We start from the raw sequence: 19,729 nt of genomic DNA on the forward strand, positions 1-19,729 counted from the left end.
GTGTTGTACATGGTGACATGCCAACTTTAAGGGATACGAAAACAACCACTTTAACTGCTTCCTGCCCTCACTATAGCATAAAGACAACTACAACTTGGGCTTACAATGCTTGTCCTCCCGTGATCGGGCTGCCCGTGTGCCCCCTTCGGACTCAGCTGACCACAGATCAGGGTAAAGGGCCAATCACAGCAGCCCTTTACTACGTGATCAGCTGTCAGCCAATGACAGCTGATCCCAAGATGTAAACAGAAGCTGGTTATCGGCTTTCCTTTCCTCACGCTGACAGCGTGAGGGGAGAAGAAGAAAGACGATAATTGGCTTCTGTTAAAGGTACATTGGTCCCAACAGTGCCCACCAGTGCTGCTAATCAGTGCCCACCAGTCCCCATCAGAGCTGCCAATCAGTGCCTGGAGCTGCCAATCAGTGCCTACAGCTGCCAATCAGTGCCCATCAGAGATGCCAATCAGTGCCTCATCATCAGTGTCACTTATCAGTGCTGCCCATCAGTGTCTAATAGTGCCCATCAGTGCTGCCTATCAGTGCCACCCATCAGAGCCCATCAGTGCCACTTATCAAAGCAGCCTCATCTGTGCTCATCGGTACAGCCTCATCCATGCCACCCATCAGTGCCGCCTATCAGTGCCCATCAGTGCCGCCTCATCAGCACACATCAGTGAAGGATAAAAATTACTTGTTTGCAGGTTTTTTTGTTTATTTAGCAAAAGATAAAAAACCCAGCAGTGATTAAATACCACCAAACGAAAGCTGTATTTGTGTGAAAAAAATTATATAAATTTCATATAGGAACAGTGTTGCAAGACCGCACAATTGTCATTCAAAGTGTGACAGCGCTGAAAGCTGAAAATTGGCCTGGGCAGGAAGGGAGTAAAAGTGCCCAAAAGGCAAGTGGTTAAATATGAAATTCTGATCTAATTCCATTGTGTCTAACGTCTGTTCAGGTCACTTTTAAAAAATTACCAGAGCCCAAGAACCAGCACTTACCGTCAGCTCCACTATGGAATACTGCAAGAAAAGAGAACATTAAATTAGAGGAAACAATCAGTCAAATTACATATCTCAACTCTTATGTAAAGAACGCGGAGTACAGCGCAGGAATACCGCTGTGCAATCAACTGTATATAATAAATCAGAATTATATCTAAGAGAACATATAATGTGTAGGTCTCTCACATGGAGATTTCATATTGGCTTATTCACTGTATCTGTAAAAGAGACCACTGTGCCCACGCTCCTGGGGGTGGAAAAGAACATTTTCTGCAGAAGTGAATGAAGAAGGTTTTCAAACACATTTCCAAGTCACATCAAATCTGTTCTCAGACCTGGCAGGATTGTCCATTACCCAGGTGTCCATGAATCTGCCTGGTCTGGAATGAATCAACACTCAGGCTGATTTGCTAATCTCTAATTAGAATGTACATAGTACCTGCATCCAATGCATTTAACATGGACTTACCCTAAGCCCTTGTACACACGGTCGGACATTCTGATGGACAATGTCCGATAGGACCGTGTTGTCGGATAATCCGACAATGTGTGGGCTCCATCGGACTGTTTCCATCGGAGTATCCGACGGAGCAAGTTTTCCAGCTGGGCTATAAAATTTTCTGACAATATGATCTGATCGGACTTTGTTCGATCATGTGTAGAGAATTCCAATCGGACAAAGTGCCATGCATGCTCAGATCAAATTCCTAGACCAAAGCTATTGGCTACCAGCCTGAACGTAGTCCCGTCCTAACGAAATAACGTCATAACGTTAAGTACAATCGGATTTTCTGACAACTTTGTCCGACTGTGTGTATGCAACAGTTTCGGACAAAAACCGTCTGAAAAAATCAGCGGATTTGGTTGTCGGAATGTCCGACCGTGTGTACAAGGGCTAAGACCCCTTTCACACTGAGGCAGTTTTCAGGCATTTTAGCACTAGAAATAGCCTCTAAATGGTGCCTGAAAACTGTCTCCCATAAATTTCCCATAAATTTCATTGTGTCTTTTCACACTGGAGCGGTGCACTTGTAAGATGTTAGAAAAAGTTCTGAAAGCAGAATTTTTGTGGTGTAGGAGCGATGTATTTAGCACTCCCAAAACACCCTGCCCTGCTTCGGAATCGCCACAACACAGGTGCTTTTAACCCCTTATTTTGGGTTAAAAGCACCCCGCTAGTGACCAAAAAACGCCGCTTAAACAGCATTAAATCGCCACTAAAACAAGAGGCCCCAGTGTAAAAAGGGTCTAACCCTAACCACTTCATGTCAGGGCAGTTTTTACATTTTCACACACGTGTTAAAAACAAAAAATTTTTGCTAGGAAATCCCAAATATCATATATTTTGTGAAAGCATAGGCCCTGGAGAATAAAATGGTGGTGGTCACAATCTTTGTGCAACTGTCTATCAAACATGAATGTTCAGTGAAAAAAATACACTATAATGAATTTTAGTGCACAGAAATACAATATAATACCCAATTTTTGGTGGCACATAAAAGTTGGGGTTGTGTTGAGAAAACAAATAGCAAACATGTCAAGACTGAAAATTGCATGTGCCCCTGAAATAGTTAAAAATTGTGGACACTTTAAAAGCCTATCGTACAGGTTATTAGTTAAGGCCCTGTACACATTAGGCGATTTGGAAATGTGGGCAGAAATGCTGTGATTCTGCACGTAATTTCAAATCGTGGCAAAACACATGCATATTTGGGTGCCATTATTCGTGATTCTGCCGCAGTTGTCGCACAACAAAATCAAGCGGTAATCACTAGTTTAAAAATCAAACAAAGCTGGTCATCAAAAAAGGATGAGGAGTAAGGATGAGCTCAGGCGTGTTTGCATGCTCCACGTGCAGAGCCCGCCAGGAAGTCGGCGCGGTGCTGCGCTAATTACAGGCAGTGAGACATTGCCCCGATGCAGAGATGCTTCTGACATTTGTGCAATTAATGTTTTATGAATAGACCCCTTAGTAAAGAAAGGGTTGCTAACCCTTGTTTTAACCCTTCCTCTCTACTACTCTACACTTCTACTAAACATGTGTTTTTAGTTCTTATTTGTGTCCTCATTGTTTTTTTTCCCCTGTTCCAACAGGAAGTGAGAGATAATTGCCCCAGTAAGGACATAGATAGCAAAACCTGACATTCTAGCCCTTTCCTGCCATGTTCAAAACAAATGGATGCATTTTGACTGGAGTTGGGCTATCCAAATAAGAAGTGGCGTGGGCTGGTACCCTATGGCGCAGTCTAGATGAGAAACTGAAGTACTGAGCAGCTAGGCTGTGCTCACTGTATGGATTTCAGGGCTTAAATGTTAAAGACTGCTGTGTGCTTTTAAATATAAATACATTACCATCGGCTTTTTGCACAGAAAGTTCTCATCTAACGTCACAATGCGAAAGCTAACTGCAAAAAAAGACAAAAAGATAAGATTACATGCCTGTGTACAATATGTTTGTTCTAATATTTTATGACATATATTGGTAATGAAAGGTAAAGAGCAGTGATATTCATGGACCCAAAGTACCCAAAGAGACTTCAGCATTTATGTACATACAAAAGCCAAAACTGGGTTTTTCTTTGGGGGGGGGGGGGGGGGGGTTCCCATAATTTTTATTTTCTGGATAATTTGTACAAACAAGAGGTTATCACACAGAATGTGTCAAATAACGCTTATATTGGAAGAATGGTAAATACAGTATGTGCGGTTCATTTGATAATAATTTTGTACTCTTAACGTAATAGTTATAGTTAAGCATGGATGAACAGTTGGACTATTTTACAGTTTAACATTTTAACAATTCTAGATTCCTTGTCAAAGACCCATTCCAACTGAGTAATTTAGATTATTTTAGAGTATGATCAAGTATAATACAATAAGATATAAAATAGGAATAAAATAAAAACACAAAATATAAAAATAAAAGGGAAGGCAAAGTCGTTTTTTTAGCCCTCTGGGACAGGAAGTGAAAGGGAATCTCCTTGGGAGGACATTGGAGAGATTTCCCTTTACTTACTCTTCATAAACACAACAGGAAGTAAAAAGAAATCTCTTGAAAATTAAGGCAATCCCGTCTTTTCTCTGGAACAAGTGTTCCCATAACTGTTCTGTTTATAACACTTAAAGTATGATTCTCACTCACTTGTGTCAGCGGTCACCAGAATAAATAAGGACTGAAGGTGAGGTGGAATCTGTATAATGGGGTTATGGGCAGCAATTAAAAAATGTGACAGAAGTAATGACTCAAATAAAAACAGAGCTTAGATTTTAAAGCCTAAGCTCATCTAGAAAAAGATTTCCACATGATTTTGGAGGGTGTCTATAGGAATTTGCAACCATTCTGCCAAAAAAAACAGTTGTGGGATCAGGTACTAATGTTGGAATAGAAAAATTTCAGATCATCCCACACCAAATTGGTTGAACCATGTGTTTATGGAGCTGGCTTTGTGTACATTATCTTGCTCAATATAGTCAGGGCTTCTGTGAAGGCCTTTCCAGTTCCCTCACACCAAACGTCATTAAACCATGTATTTATGGAGTTGGCTTTGTGTACCATAGTCGTTTTCACTATACCGTATTTATCGGCGCATAACACGCACTTTTTTCCGCTTAAAATCAGGGGGAAATTGTGGGTGCGTGTTATACGCCGATCCTCCGTGATTTTTGAGCTCTGGGCGGCTTTCAGCCGCCTTCGGCAATTCTTGCAGCTTTCGGCCTCCTTCGGCCGTTCTCGGCGGCTTTCGGCCACCTTCGGCCATTCTCGCCAGATTTCGGCCACCTTCGGCCCTTCTCGGCGGCCGAAAACCGCGAGAAAGTCCGAGAGCGGCTGAAAGCTGACGAGAACGAAGGACAAAAGCCGCTGAGAACGGCTGAAGGAGGCGGAAAGCCGCAGAGAACGGCCGAAGGTGGACAAAAACCGCGAGAAGGGCCGAAGGCAGCCGAGAACTACCGGGCACCTCTGAAATACACAGGACATCTCGGCGGCGCCATTTTTAAAATCTGAAATGAACACTGACAATGGGACAATGATGTACAAGGCTGCATTACAAGGCTGCAATGATGGACAGGCTGCATGACAAGGCTGCAATGATGGACAGGCTGCATGACAAGGCTGCAAATTACACTGATAAAGCTGCATTGATGGGCATTTAAATGTAATTTTTTTTCCTTAAATTTCCCTCCTAAACTTGGGGTGCGTGTTATACGCCGGCGCGTGTTATACGCCGGCGCGTGTTATACGCCGATAAATATGGTAATTGCTTTGTGTACATTATCATGTCTATAATTGACCTTTCAGCTAATCACAAAGCTGTTCTGTAGGTTTGAAGTCAGGGCTCTGTGCAGGCCCCTCAAGTTCCTTCTAACCAAACTCATCAAACCATGTCTTCATGGAGCTGGCTGTTAGAACAGATACGTTTAATGGTCAAGTGTCCAAAAGCCTTTAGCCACTTAGTGTAGTTACATAGTCAGGTTAAAAAAAAAAACACGTGACATTTTTAAGTTTACCCAAAAGACAAAAATAAATTAATTAAAAAGAAAAAACCTTTTGAATCCCTGCAACCCTAAACCCATTTGATTCAGGTCTGATTGGCTGTTTTACAGTCTTCCATTTTGCTTATCATTGGTCCCTTCATGGATTTATTAAATAATAAATATTGAAAATTAAGACAACAACGCCATCTGGGGAAAAAAATGTAAGCCTTGACAGCTTATATCTTGTTCTGTCTTGTCTACTATCCCCCAATCCCATTCCAAACCTCACCCATGTCTCTAGGCTTGTATTGAGGTTTGTCTGTTTGGACCACAATTCCATCTGATATTGCCTGGATGAAGACATGTTTTGTTTCTGTAAAAGAGATGTCTCCCTTCGCCACAACTTTGACTGTTGCCACTTCGGAGGTGTCCTGGCTGGGAGGTGGAACCTGGGTAGGAGGAAAGAAAGACTTTAAGTAAAAGTTTCCATAACTACCCATTTAATGGTTTACATATGTGTTATATACTTAATTTGTTATATGAAAGCTAGACCTATTCAGACATATGCAAGACCCCATTAAACTCGGTTATAGAAAGTCTCATTTTTTGCATCTACAATCGATCTCAGTGAACCCTCAAGACATATACTTGGACCCTATGGGCGGGGGAATACATTACCCCATATGCTCTTAATGAAATTGCCCAGGTATTTGATGGACCTTTCTTAGACAGAATATGTCACTTTTGCCATTAGGACATCTTAGGGCACCCTCCCACCCAATGATACTACCTTTGTAATGCCACCATGCTGCTCTGTTCCTCTGTTGGAGCCCTAAGAAATGCCCTACATTTACTGGTATGGGGAGCATGTGGCCTCCTCCCAGGTGAGGACTGAGAATTTTTGGCCTGGGGAGCAGCTACAACACAGTGATCTTTTCATGGCAGGGTCAGATTTATGTGGACTAAGGAAAGTGCATTATGGTACCACAAGGATTGGTGGGCATGGTGAAAGGTGGACGTTCTTAAAGGGCTTGCATTTTTGTGACACACCTTTTTATATCTTTCAATATCTGTTTCCTTTGTGGCATTTGGTCACATGACATCTGAGAGACACAAAATCCACAGGTCTGAACAGGGAGCAAGTAGCAATATAATGACCACTGGGTGTTCCTGCACCGACCAGTGTCTGACTAGTGTAGCATCTCCAGCACCTGATTAGAGCCATAGGTGTGTTAGCAAAACAAATTAATATTTGCTTTTCTAACACTGAACCGTCTTTCCGCCAATCAGGAAGCACAAATCTAATACCGGTCACTTGATTGGCTGGAGGCAGAGGTGAATTGGCCGCCTAGCAGAACAGGAATAAGAGACCCCGGGAGTACAAAGGAGCTATCACCTGACCCACGCTACCCATCCCACAGTTCGACACCATCATCCGCTGCCTGACACACCACCACGATGGGGTAAGTGCCGGGCAGAGAGCGGGCGGACAGGCAAACAAGTGGCTGCATATGATGGGCACAGTCGGTTGCATTTGATGGCCACAGTGGCTGCATATGATGGGCACAGTGGCTGCATATGATGGGAACAGATGGCTGCATATGATGGGAACAGGTGGCTGCATATGATGGGCACAGTGGCTGAATTTGCTGGGCACAGGTGGCTGCATATGATGGGCACAATGGCTGCATATGATGGGCACAGTGGCTGCATTTGATGGCACAGTGGCTGTAATTGATGTTATTTCAGTATTTTTCAGAATTTTTCAGTTTGTTCGACCAAAGAAGTTGAGTACACGTGCTCAGCATCATATCCAGAGGTTGTCTTTGGGAAATAGACATGTGAGTGCTGCCAGCATTGCTGCAGAGGTTGAAGGGATGGGGAGTCAGCCTGTCAGTGCTCAGACCATATGCCGCACATTGCATCAAATTGGTCTGCATGGCTGTTGTCCCAGAAGGAAGCTTCTTCTAAAGATGATGCACAAGAAAGCCTGCAAACAGTTTGCTGAAGACAAGCAGACTAATGCTGCGTACACAGGAGCGGAATGTCGGACAGAAAAAGTCAGACGGAAGTTTTTCATCGTATATTCTGATCATGTGTATGCCTCATCTGACTTTTTTTAATGAAAATTCTGACGGACCTAGAAATAGAACATGTTTTAAATATTTCCGGCGGAACCAATTCCTATCGGAAAACCGCTCATCTGTATGCTGTTCCAACAGACCAAAAACGACGCATGCTCTGAAGCAAGTACGAGACAGAAGCTATTGGCTACTGGCTATTGAACTTCCTTTTTCTGACCCCGTCGTACATGCTGTATGTCACTGCGTTCTTGACAATCAGACTTTTGTGTGATCGTGTGTACGCACGGCAGTTTCAGCAGAACTCCGTTGGAAAAACCTTCAAAGTTTATTCTAACGGGAAAACCGGTCCTGTGTACGCGGCATTAGGATATGGATTACTGGAACCATGTCCTGTGGTCTGATGAGACCAAGATAAAGTTATTTGGTTCAGATGGTGTCACGCGTGTGTGGTGGAAAGCAGGTGAGGAGTACAAAGACAAGTGCACCTTGCCTGCAGTAAAGCATTGTGGTGGGAGTGTCATGGTTTTGGGCTGCATGAGTGCTGCTGGCACTGGGAAGCTACAGTTCATTGAGGGAACCCTGAATGCCAACATGTACTGTGACATACTGAAACAGAGCATGATCCCCTTCCTTTGGAGACTGGAATGCGGGGCAGTATTCCAACATGATAATGACCCCAAACACACCTCCAAAACGACCACTGCTTTGCTAAAGAGGCTGAGGGTAAAGGTGATGGACTGGCCAAACATGTCTCCAGACCTAAACCCTATTGAACATCTGTGAGGCATCCTCAAATGGAAGATGGAGGAGGGCAAAGTCTCTAACATTTACCAATTCCATGTTGTCATGGAGGAGTGGAACAGGGCTCCAGTGGCAGCTTGGTGAACTCCATGCCCAAGAGGGTTAAGGCAGTGCTAGAAAATTATTGAGGGGGCACAAACAAACTGAAAAATACTGAAATCCCCCGCCCCATCAATTGCAGCCTCAGTGTGGCCATCAAATGCAGCCATTGTGCACATCAAACGCTGTCACTTGTGCCCAAGCGCAGCCACTTGTGCCCATCAAATGCGGCCACCTGTGCCCATCATATGCGGCCACTTGCCCATCATATGTGACCACTTGCGCTCATTAAATGCAGCCACTGTGCCCATCATATGCAGTCACTTGCCCATTAAATGTAGCCACTTGTGCCCATCAAATGCAGCCACTTGTCCATCAAATGCAGCTACTTGTGCCTATCATATGCAGCTACTTGCCCATCAAATGCAGCCACTTGTGCCCATCAAACACAGCCACTGTGCCCAACAACTTCAGCCATTGTGCCCATCAAATTCAGCCACTTGTGCCCATCATATGCAACCACCTATGCCCATCAAATGCAGGCACCTGTGCCATTCAAATGCCGCTACTTGTGCCCATCAAATGCCGCTACTTGTGCCCATCAAATGCAGCCACTTGCCCATCAAATGCAGCCACCTGTGCCCATCAAATGCAGCCACTTCCCCATCAAATGCAGCCACTTGTGCCCATCAAATGCAGCCACTTGTGCCCATCAAATGCCGCTACTTGTGCCAATCAAATGCCGCTACTTGTGCCCATCAAATGCAGCCACTTGCCCATCAAATGCAGCCACCTGTGCCCATCAAATACAGTCAATTGTGCCCATCAAACGCAGCCAATGTGCCCATAAAATGCAGCCACTTGTCCATCAAATGCAGCCACCTGTGCCCATCAAATGCCCACTCTCTGTGCTCCAAGTCCACCCTATTTTGAAGCCTATTAGAGCCTCAGGCGCTAATCAGGTGCTTCAAAATTTACTACCCCCTCCCACCCCTACCATAGGAATGCATGCCTCCGGCGTCCTGAATGGGGCTGGGCTCATGGATGGGGGGGGCGGTGCCTGTGTGCCCACAGTGCACACGCTGCCACTGGTGACCACACAAAATATTGACACACTGGGCCCAATTTGGACATTTTGACTTAGGGGTGTACTCACTTTTGTTGCCAGCGGTTTAGACATTAATGGCTGTGTGTTGAGTTATTTTGAAGGGACAGCAAATTTACACTGTTATACAAGCTGTGCACTCACTACTTTACATTGTAGCAAAGTGTAATTTCTTCAGTGTTGTCACAATTAGGTATCCTGTGTTGGAAATGTGTCAAGGCTCCTTATTGACCCCTTTGATTAGGCATCCTGTGTGTGAAATGCTGCAAGGTTCCTTACTGACTTCTATGACTGGGCATCCTGTGTATGAAATGCGTCAAGGTTCCTTTTTGACCCCATACCATTGGGCATCCTGTGTGCAAAATGTATCAAGGCTCCTTATTTATACCTACGATTGGGCATCCTGTGTGTGAAATGCATCAAGTTTTCTTATTGACCCCTACATTTAGGCAACCTGTGTGCGAAATGCATCAAGGCTCCTTATTGACCTTATATTTCCACCCTTCATTGAACCGTTAATTATTCATTAAAAAATACTGCATGAATGGGGAAAAAACAACATTATGGCTACAAGATGGTGATGAGTATCATAAGAAATAAGTATGCTCCTCAACCTCATTTAATGGTCATAATCCAATATCTTATAACATTCTATTCACAGTCAATATATCCGGAGAACATTTGATTTTGCCCCTTTTGCAAAAAATGACTTGCAGTTTTGATGGATATGCATGCAATTTTTTATATTCTTAAGTGTGAGTTTGCCATGGTGTTACAAACGCTCCTGAGTCTCCCACCTGGAATCTTCCACTGTGGCCTCGCCGGTACAACCTATGTTGCAGGCTGACCCTGCTGCTGATCCAGTCTCTGTGCAGGCACCTGCCTTAAGTATAACCTATATAAGAGGTATGTCTGGTTCCTCTTCCCCAGCAATTTGGGGGTGATCCAGTCCAATGCAGAGTGTTGTGTGGAACAATGAGGCCCTCGTGGCTGCTTTTTCTCATGGTCTCTCGGATACCATCAAAGATGATATAGCAGCCTGAAATAAAGCCACTGAGCTGGAGAAGTTGATCACGTTTGCCATCCTCATTGACTCCAGACTCAGAGAAAGACTCTCTTTTATGCCGTGTACACACGACCGGACTTTCCAGCAGACTAGGTCTTTCCCGACTGACTTTTCAGCTGCGTTTCGTCAGACTTCCAAATGAACGGACTAAGTCTGTTCGAAAGTCCTCTTAAAAATCAAATAAAGGGTGTTGCGCTACCTGAAAAGGTTAAACTAGACTATACTAAACTAAACTAAAATAAGGTGCCTTGTGCTTAAATATATATTACCAATATTGCTAAGTAACACACTACCAAGAGTGATGTCTCCTCCTATTAAGTGATGTCTCCTCCTGTTAGGTAGTGTGGTAGAATCGCCCTAAACTAGACAATTATTTATTACACACAGTGTATATAAAACTAATCCAAATATATAAAGTGCCTCCAGCAGATTAAATCGTGAATAATCAAAAAATAATAAAATAGAGTGTCCAGTATTTAAGTAACACAGATAACCAAATAATAAAGTGTCATGTGCTTTAAATATTCAAGTAGATATCTCCAAAATAATAAACTCATAAAATTCTTCTTATAATAAAACATGCAACACACAGTGCATGCTTAAGTAAAGAAAACAAGATGATAAAGTCTTTATGTGAGCTTAGATGAATAAAGTCACCAGTGGCTTTTTTCAGTGCTTCTCAAAGTAAAACAAAATGATAAAGTCTTTATGTGAGCTGAGATGAATAAAGTGACCAGTGGCTTATTCAGTGCTTCTCAGAATAAGGTGCCAAAAACCGTGTCTTTAACTCTTATATCTCCAGTGTTCACGGCACACCAGGTAGAGTGGCCCCTTACCTTACTGCTGTAAGGTAAACAGCAGAGCAAGCAAACGGCAAAATCCAGGGGTTGTAACCTTATTCCTGGCAGGTAAGTACTGGCCCCCACGGCTGGTATTTTGCACCTCAAATAGCTTCCACATAGATCTTAAGGCTCAATATTATCCACAAGGGTCTTTTCTCATCAGCAGTATATAGCAGTCTTGTGACTTCTATCAGTTCTATCTGTTCGAAAGTCCGTTCATTTTGAACGTGATGACGTAAGACGCGACTAAAAAAGGAAGTTCAATAGCCAGTAGCCAATAGCTTCCCTTGCATCGTATTTGCGTCAGACCAGCATACAGGCTAACAGTTTTCCCAATAGGAATTGAGTTCGTCAGACAGATTTGAAACATGTTCTATTTCTAGGTCCATTGGATTTTTATAACAAAAAACAATCGGATTAGCCCACACACGATTGGATTGTCTGACGAACTGATCCCGTCAGACCTAGTCTGCCGGAAAGTCTGGTCGTGTGTACGCGGCATTAAGGAGCGTTTGCAGAACCCTCCTGTAGTCTCCGAGCTTTGCAGTCGGTTTCACGCATCTCTCTGCGGATGAGAAAGCCTTTAGGAGGAGGGAGAGATTATGCCTTTATTGTGGCCAGGCAGGTGACTTTTTGAAGTCTTGTCCTACCCATCCAGGGAAAGCCCAAACCTTGAGGTCCTGTCACGGACAGACCTTAGATGGCGTGGTTCCATCCCTAGTTATTCAGAAGGATAAGCCCCTGGTTTCGGTCACCCTTTCGTGGGCTGAGTCATCCGTGGAGATACAGGCTTTAATCGACTCTGGGGCTGCAGGCCTGTTCATTGATGCTGCCTTTGTGTCAAAGCACTCTATTCCGCTGCAGCTGTGTGACACTCCACTTGCCATTTGGGCCTGAGGCTGGACTTCGTGAACCAACACTGATGGTCCTAGAAGCTGTCAGTCCTGGCTTGCCCCCCCAAAGCGCCCGTGAAGTGCTTGAAAAATATGTGGAATATTCTTCGGGTAGGGGAGGCATTGCTATGCCAGCAAAATGTTTAAATATTTTTGAAATAAACAAAAAATTGATATGATAAAATCTTGATTTGGATTTACTGCTTGTGTTTCTTTTATCTGTCTCCTAGGTTCTCTTAGTGCACTTGTAGTGCCAAGTGTTTTTTCCATTTAGTTAAATAACACTAATTGTCACTGTAAACACAAACTTAATACAAAAATGTTTATTGAGCCTTGAAAGAAGAAGCCACACATTGTTGAGTAGAAATCCTTTTACTCCGTGCACATTAAAGAGGACGTAAACCCTGATGGGTTTACCTCCTCTTTGATTCCCTGCAAAGGTAAAGCATAATGGACTACTATGCTTCGCATAGTAGTCCATTATGTGACACTTACCTGACACAGGAGCCAGCGACATCATCGCTGTCCCCTTGTGTACGGAGCCTCCATCTTCTTGGTGGGTCTCGCTGCTCATTCGACAGAGCCACGATGACGTCACTCCCGCGCATGCGCACGGGAGCCGCCACTCGTGGCATATCGCCGTTAACAGCAGCGCGCTCAGTGCGCCTGCGTGCCTCTGTCTACGGTGCATGTGCCGTAGACAGCGGTGCCTGTCTTTTTGGCAAATATCTCCTAAACGGTGTAGGTTTAGGAGATATTTCTTGGACCTACAGATAAGCCTTAATCTAGGCTTACCTGTAGGTCAAAGTGGTTTGTAAGGGTTTACAACCACTTTAACATGTGCGTTCTAAAACATTCGGTGGTAAAAAAAAAACAATTTTTATTTGTAAAAGTTTTACCTTGAAATTTTTTAAAAAGTAAAGAAACAGGCATACACAACTCTGGAACTTACAAAGTACAACATTGCAAAAATGAAGGCAATATCAGACATTATAGTGTGGAAAAAGGTCTTGATCTTGCCTTCATAAAATGAGGTGAAGTCACCCCTGTAAAAGCCAAATTTAGAAGATGCACACAAATTGTGAGTCAAAATGGGGATTTCTTTTTCTGATCCCATACCTAATGTCAACTTGTGCTATCTCCCATCATGGAGGATCAATGGACGTGTTTTGGGGGTGCAAACACTTCCTCTCACCTACTAGTGTTGGGAGGAAGGGGTTGCACCCACAAACAGGTACATTGAAATCCCCTGATGGCAGATAGCACATGTTGACACACTGTGTGCATCTTCCAAATTTGGCTTTTAAACTGTATTAAAACTTTAGATACATTTTCTATAAAAAATAAAAAAAAGTGTAATCTCTTTTGGATTTAGATTCTCCCTAGTACATCAATCATGTTCTTCAGTCTTTGTTCAATCTCCTTGTTTTTTTCTAAATTCCGACTACACACCATTATGCCGTGGATAAGCCGTTGTGCACTGTCACTGGTGAAATTAGTAGATTGTTCTTCCACAACCTGCATATCACCTAAAATAAAAATACACACCATGTATTATAAATATGCAGGCATACATCTATTACCTGAATCTGTGGTGTCAGATACTGACCTGTTGTGGGGACATTTTTTGTCACTTCTTCCACCTCTCCTTACTCCACATCCTCAGATTGTGGTGTCGTCTGTTCCCCTTCTTGTGGAGGTGGGGGGTTCCTGTTGTCCTCTGACGTCCCAAGTCTTTTCTCCCCTGTGGGAATGGAACAAGAGTTATAATTAGCACACAGATATTTGTGGACAGAAATATGAATGTGAAGCATTGCTTGGAAGTGGGGTACAATTGTCTGTTTGGGTAGAGTTCCAAGTTGAAGACATGATTAATTCTCTTAACCAAGCTGGAATACTTTTTTGGACAATTTTCATACATGGAGACACCCCAAGTATCCACTGGAGCACTTGTGTGGGTCACCCTAAAAAATGTGCTATGGTATCCCACACTAGTGCTCCTGAGTCCAGATGTGTAAACAGCTGATGACTGTCCTCTCCTTACATTACATTGAATCAAGTTTGAAATTCATTCTAGTTTCTAGACAACAATGTCCTAAACTTCTTTTAATACAAATTAGCATGACCAAATGTAGATAACCCTGTATCTGCTAAAAACATTGTATTTAGTTGGCAAATGAACAATGTTTCCTACGAACGATTACTGTGCCCACGAACATGAAAAGTAGCCATTTTAAACTGTACAACAGTAAAGAAAAGCACATGGAACAGCATGCAAGTTAATAATCATAATAGGAACACACGACAAGTACTTACTTTTTAGACCTTCTTGATCCTTCTGTACTGATCCTGCTCCCTTAATTTGAGGTCTGACCAGCAGAGTTTCCTCAATTGCTCCTTGGATCGTCGTATCCCAAAATTCCGGCGCAGACTCTTTACAACTTTTGTCATGATTTTGGCCTTTCTTATATTGGGGTTTAGGTACGGTCCATGCTTCCCATCATAGTCGACCCTCTTCAAAATGTCGACCATCTTCACCATCTCACCAAAGGACATATTGGAGGCCTTAAACCTCCTCCTTGATTGGGACGTTTCAGTCTCCGGGCTTTCCTCCTCCTCGTTACTACTAGTAGTAATAAAACTGCTATGTCTCCCCCATGTTCCTCTCCCACTGCAACGAAAGAGATGGTCCCGGGAATATTCCAGAAAGAACGTCAGGGGCGGGCACCGAGTTTCACGCATGCTCAGTGTATATAAAGTTAACAGGCGTGTGTCATACATACGTTTGGTGTGCTGAGGAAGGAGGACGAACGTTTGAACAAAGGTAACATCTTAATTTTGGTACGTCAGTGGCCTATACTGATTATAGATTGAGGCATATATTGGGATAAGATTAGAAGAGTTTAGCCTGATATTCGTGTTTTTGTCTTGTGTTTTGTCTTGCAGCAAATACAAAACAATTCAAAGACCCTGAATTCATAGGCCACTCCATAGATAAATACAGGGATATGCAAAATTTGTGGGAGGTTAAAAACCCCATATATATCGAAATAAACCAGCTAGGAAGGCATCGCTAGAGAAAATGCTGCAATTTGTGAAGACACAGGTCCCTGACACAGACATCGAGTTTGTGGAGAGGAAAAGTGGTAGCTTGAGAAGCACATATAGGAAGGAGCATAATAAGGTCAAGGCTTCCATGAGATCAGGAGCAGTAGCAGAGGATGTGTATGTATCCAGTCTGTGGTACTACAACAGGATGAGATTTCTGGAAGATCAGATGGAAGCCAGGGAATCCCTTTCTACACTTCCATCCACCCTTCCCTCAACCCCATCTGAGGCTTCCGAGTACCAACCTGGGCTTTCCATCCTGGAAGAATTTGAGGTGCCCAAGCGCCAGGTATAGTATTTTTTACAATATTTATTGTCCGAAAATGATTGTTGTTAACTAGATGTTATTATTGATAATAAATTAATGACTTAACAAAAAGTGTTTGATATATCAATAGACAGTGGGGGCCAAAAATGAGTGTGACAAGAATGAAATATGCTGGGGTCAGAATGATAGTCTTTTCTATTTATCAACATTCAATTTGCAACAGTCATGAGCTGAAATTTGGGTGTGATTGATGAACCAAAAAATAAAATGATATCCCTTTTTCAGACACAGGAAGACCTCAGCCAGGACGAGGCTCTGGAATGTGGCAGACAGGAGGAGGCGGGGGTAAGTGGCAGCCAGGAGGTGGCGGAGCCCTGCAGCCTCACCCAGTCCCAGGTGCCTTACAACAAAAATGGCCAGGAAGTGGAGTAACATGAGGAGGCAGCACTGGGCCTCATTAAGGACGTGCTGAAAAGCCCCCCCCCCCCCCACACTGAATAGGCCTATGGCTGCTATGTAGCCGCTAAATTGCAGCAAATGGAGAAGGGCCAACGCCTCTGGTATGAGACATTTTTTTTTTAGGCCATTCAGAAAGGGTTGAGTGGCCAAATAAGTGATAACATGCACTTATGTGTGCTCGCCCATCCTCCTCTTCTTCCTGCCACAAGTCCACCTCCAGAGCCACATCCTCCGAGGAAGGCTGCAAGGAAGGCTGCAGGGAAGCATAGAGGGAAGGCTGCAGGGAAGACAAAGTGATGGCCTGGGTTCAGTCTGGTCTGACAGAAGATGCAGGCTGTTGTAGTACCACAGCCTGGGGACATATATGTCATCTGCTGCTGGTCATGATCTCTGGGAGTCCTGGACCAGTTTGTGCTCCCCATTATATGGACTTCTCAAGCTACCAATTTTATTTTCCAAATAGTTGATGTCTGCCCTGGGGTAGAAAGGCTTCACAAATTCCAGAAGTTTCTCCAGCATTGCCTTCTTTATTTTGTTATCAGCCAGAATAAATGGAGATTTTTTTTTTCTGAAAATAGGACAATTTGTGAGTAGACAGGTACATTTCAAAAATACAATGTCAAATTAACAAGGGATACCAACCAACCTCCTTGAGCTTTAAAAATACAAGATAATACTGTTGCTGTGTAAACTTGACACACCAAAAAAAAAATTATGGAGATGACTAGTAAATAATTTAAAAATATTAAAAAAAAAAAGAGTTCTTGATAAAAAATTAAAAAAAAATCCAGTTAAATATTTATTCTGCTGCCCAAGGGGCAAAAAAAAAAAAGTGAGAAAATACCACACTCAAGAGATATATTTTTGCTACGATGATGTTGAATCGGGTTGAGACTAAGATGAACGTAAAAGTCTCCCAAAAGGAATCACTGAGGTGGCAAAAAAAAAAAAAAAATCCAAACATTATTATGGAGATCTGGCTTTAAAAAACAAAAAAGAGTATTCATGAGATCACCAGAAATAATAAAGAAAGAAGTTTCTGAGAACTCTCTGAATATGAGCAGCAAACCAACTTCATTCTTCTACGTAGCATTCTAAAGAAGAAGAGAATGCGCTGCATTAAACTATTTAAAAAATTTCAGCGCAACAAATGTGCTATGTCCATTACAAATGGTAGTTTTGCCAGACCGTCTCGTACTTGAATCTGAACAGAGTCACCCTTTAAATCAGGGTCCCCATCACAGTCCTCCCTTACAATACAGTGCCTATGAGAAGTGGAGACCATAGGCAGCCTCTGCTGACCTTAATGCTCAATCAGTGTACATTGAAGATATGCCACTGACCCTAACTGGGGGCCAGATGTGGCCCACGGGCTATAGTTTGGACACCCCCCACCCCCACAATGAAACAACGCACTCACCTTAAATGTGCAGCAAGAAATGGGCAGCTGGGAACACCCAACTTTAGGATATAAGACGACAGATTCTCCTGAAGTCTCCAAGGTCACAGTTATAGAATATCTGGGATTGCCAACAGCACCATCTAGCACGAGGCAAGCCGTTTCTATGGATGGGTAGTGCAAATGGGCCGGGAGAAGGACCATGTGGTTACTGAAAGACATGAATGTACAAATAAGAGCAAATTATATAATCTGTCAAATATTCAGATGTCTGCAGCTTTCTTGTTATTGTTTAGATCTGGTATTAAAGCAGGACGCTAGGAAGAAATATACTCTCAGTTGCATACCCAATATGCACTATATTACCAAAAGTATTGAGACACCTGCCTTTACATGTACATGGATTTTAATGCCATCCCAGTCTTAGTCCGTAGGGTTCAATATTGGGTTGGTCCCCCCCGCTGCAGCTATAACAGCTTTAACTCTTCTGGGAAGGCTGTCCACAAGGTTTAGGGGTGTGTCTATGGGAATGTTTGACCATTCTTTCAGAAGCGAATTTGTGAGGTCAGGCACTGATGTTGGATGAGAAGGCCTGGCTCGCAGTCTCCACTCTGATTCATCCCAAAAGTATTCATTGGGGTTGGAGTTAGGACTCCATGCAGGCCAGTCAAGTTCCTCCACCCCAAATGCGCTCATCCGTGTCTTTATAGACCTTGCTTTGTGCACTGGCCCAAAGCATTTGGTGGAGGAGGGATTATGGTGTGGGGTTGTTTTCCAGGGGTTGGGCTTGACCCCTAAGTCCCAGTGAAGGGAACTCTTAAGGCGTCAGCATACCAAGACATTTTGGACAATTTCATGCTCCCAGCTTTGTGGGAACAATTTGGGGATGGCCCCTTCCTCTTCCAACATGACTGCGCACCAGTGCACAAAGCAAGGTCCATAAACACATGGACGAGCAAGTTTGGGGTGGAGGAAATTGACTGGCCTGCTCAGAGGCCTGACATCAATCCTATAGAACACCTTTGGGATAAATTAGAATTGATTCTGGAGGAATAGTCAAACATTCCCATAGACAGGCTCCTAAACCTTGTGGACAGCCTTTCCAGAAGAGTTGAAGCTCTTATAGCTGCAAAGGGTGGGCCAACTCAATATTGGACCCTACGGACTAAGACTGGGATGGCATCAAAGTTCATGTGCGTGTAAAGGCGGGCGTCCCAATACTTTCGGCAATATAGTGTACATTTTACTTCAGTGAAATGTAAAAGTAAGGTGCTCAGGGACAGGGACGCTCATAAAGTACAGTTGCAATGCTAAATTGAAAAGACCTAAAGGGTAACTCCACTTTCATAATAAAATCATTTCAAAAAATAAATAAAAAAATAGTAATAATACAGTATATTTAATTGCTATACAAGTCATATTATAATTGAATGTTTATTAAAAAATGACGATTCTTTTCAAATATGCATCTCTGTAATTTTCTGTAAAATTCTTTTTTTTTTTATTCTTTATTTCTTTGCAAAAATACAAAACATAGGTTGTTAATAATAATTACATATAAGAAACACTTTCTGGTAACCAAATGTTCCATTAAACATCATCAATAAAAAAAAAAAATACAACATAATATATTCCTGCCATTTTTATAAACAAAACAATATCAATACAATATCCATTCCCCGTAGCGGTCCTCTTCCTACTCAAAAAAAAAAAAAAAAAAAAAAAAAAGGGGGGGGGGGGAGGGAGGGAACAGAGAGAGGGTAGGGAAGAGAGAGAAAAGGGGAGGAAACCGGCCTCACCCAACAGAGGGTAAGGTTTACATCACTCAACCAGTTCATCTAATCCTCAGTTTCCTCTCCAATCAACCTCTTCCCCTCCTCTGACTGTAAAAAAAATTCCCACCGGGCCCAGATTTGCACTATAGCTTCCCTTTCCTCAGGAGGCATAGGGATCAAATTCTCCATGATCCCAATTTTCCTTACTTTGTTTAACCATTGCGAAATTTGAGGTGCCCCCGTTTCCTTCTAACAAATGGTGATGCAGCTTTTAGCTGCATTCACCAGATGCCATAACATTGAATTCTTATATCTCTCTAGTGGGATATGTGTACATTGTAGTAGAAAAAAGGCCGGATCTTCCTCAAGATAATATTCAGTAAACAATTGAGAGATTTTCCGAACCTCTTCC

The sequence above is a fragment of the Lithobates pipiens genome, unplaced genomic scaffold, assembly GCF_037356315.1.
Source record: "Lithobates pipiens isolate NorthernLeopardFrog02 unplaced genomic scaffold, aLitPip1_a1.2 Scaffold_25, whole genome shotgun sequence".
Lineage (NCBI taxonomy): Eukaryota > Metazoa > Chordata > Amphibia > Anura > Ranidae > Lithobates > Lithobates pipiens.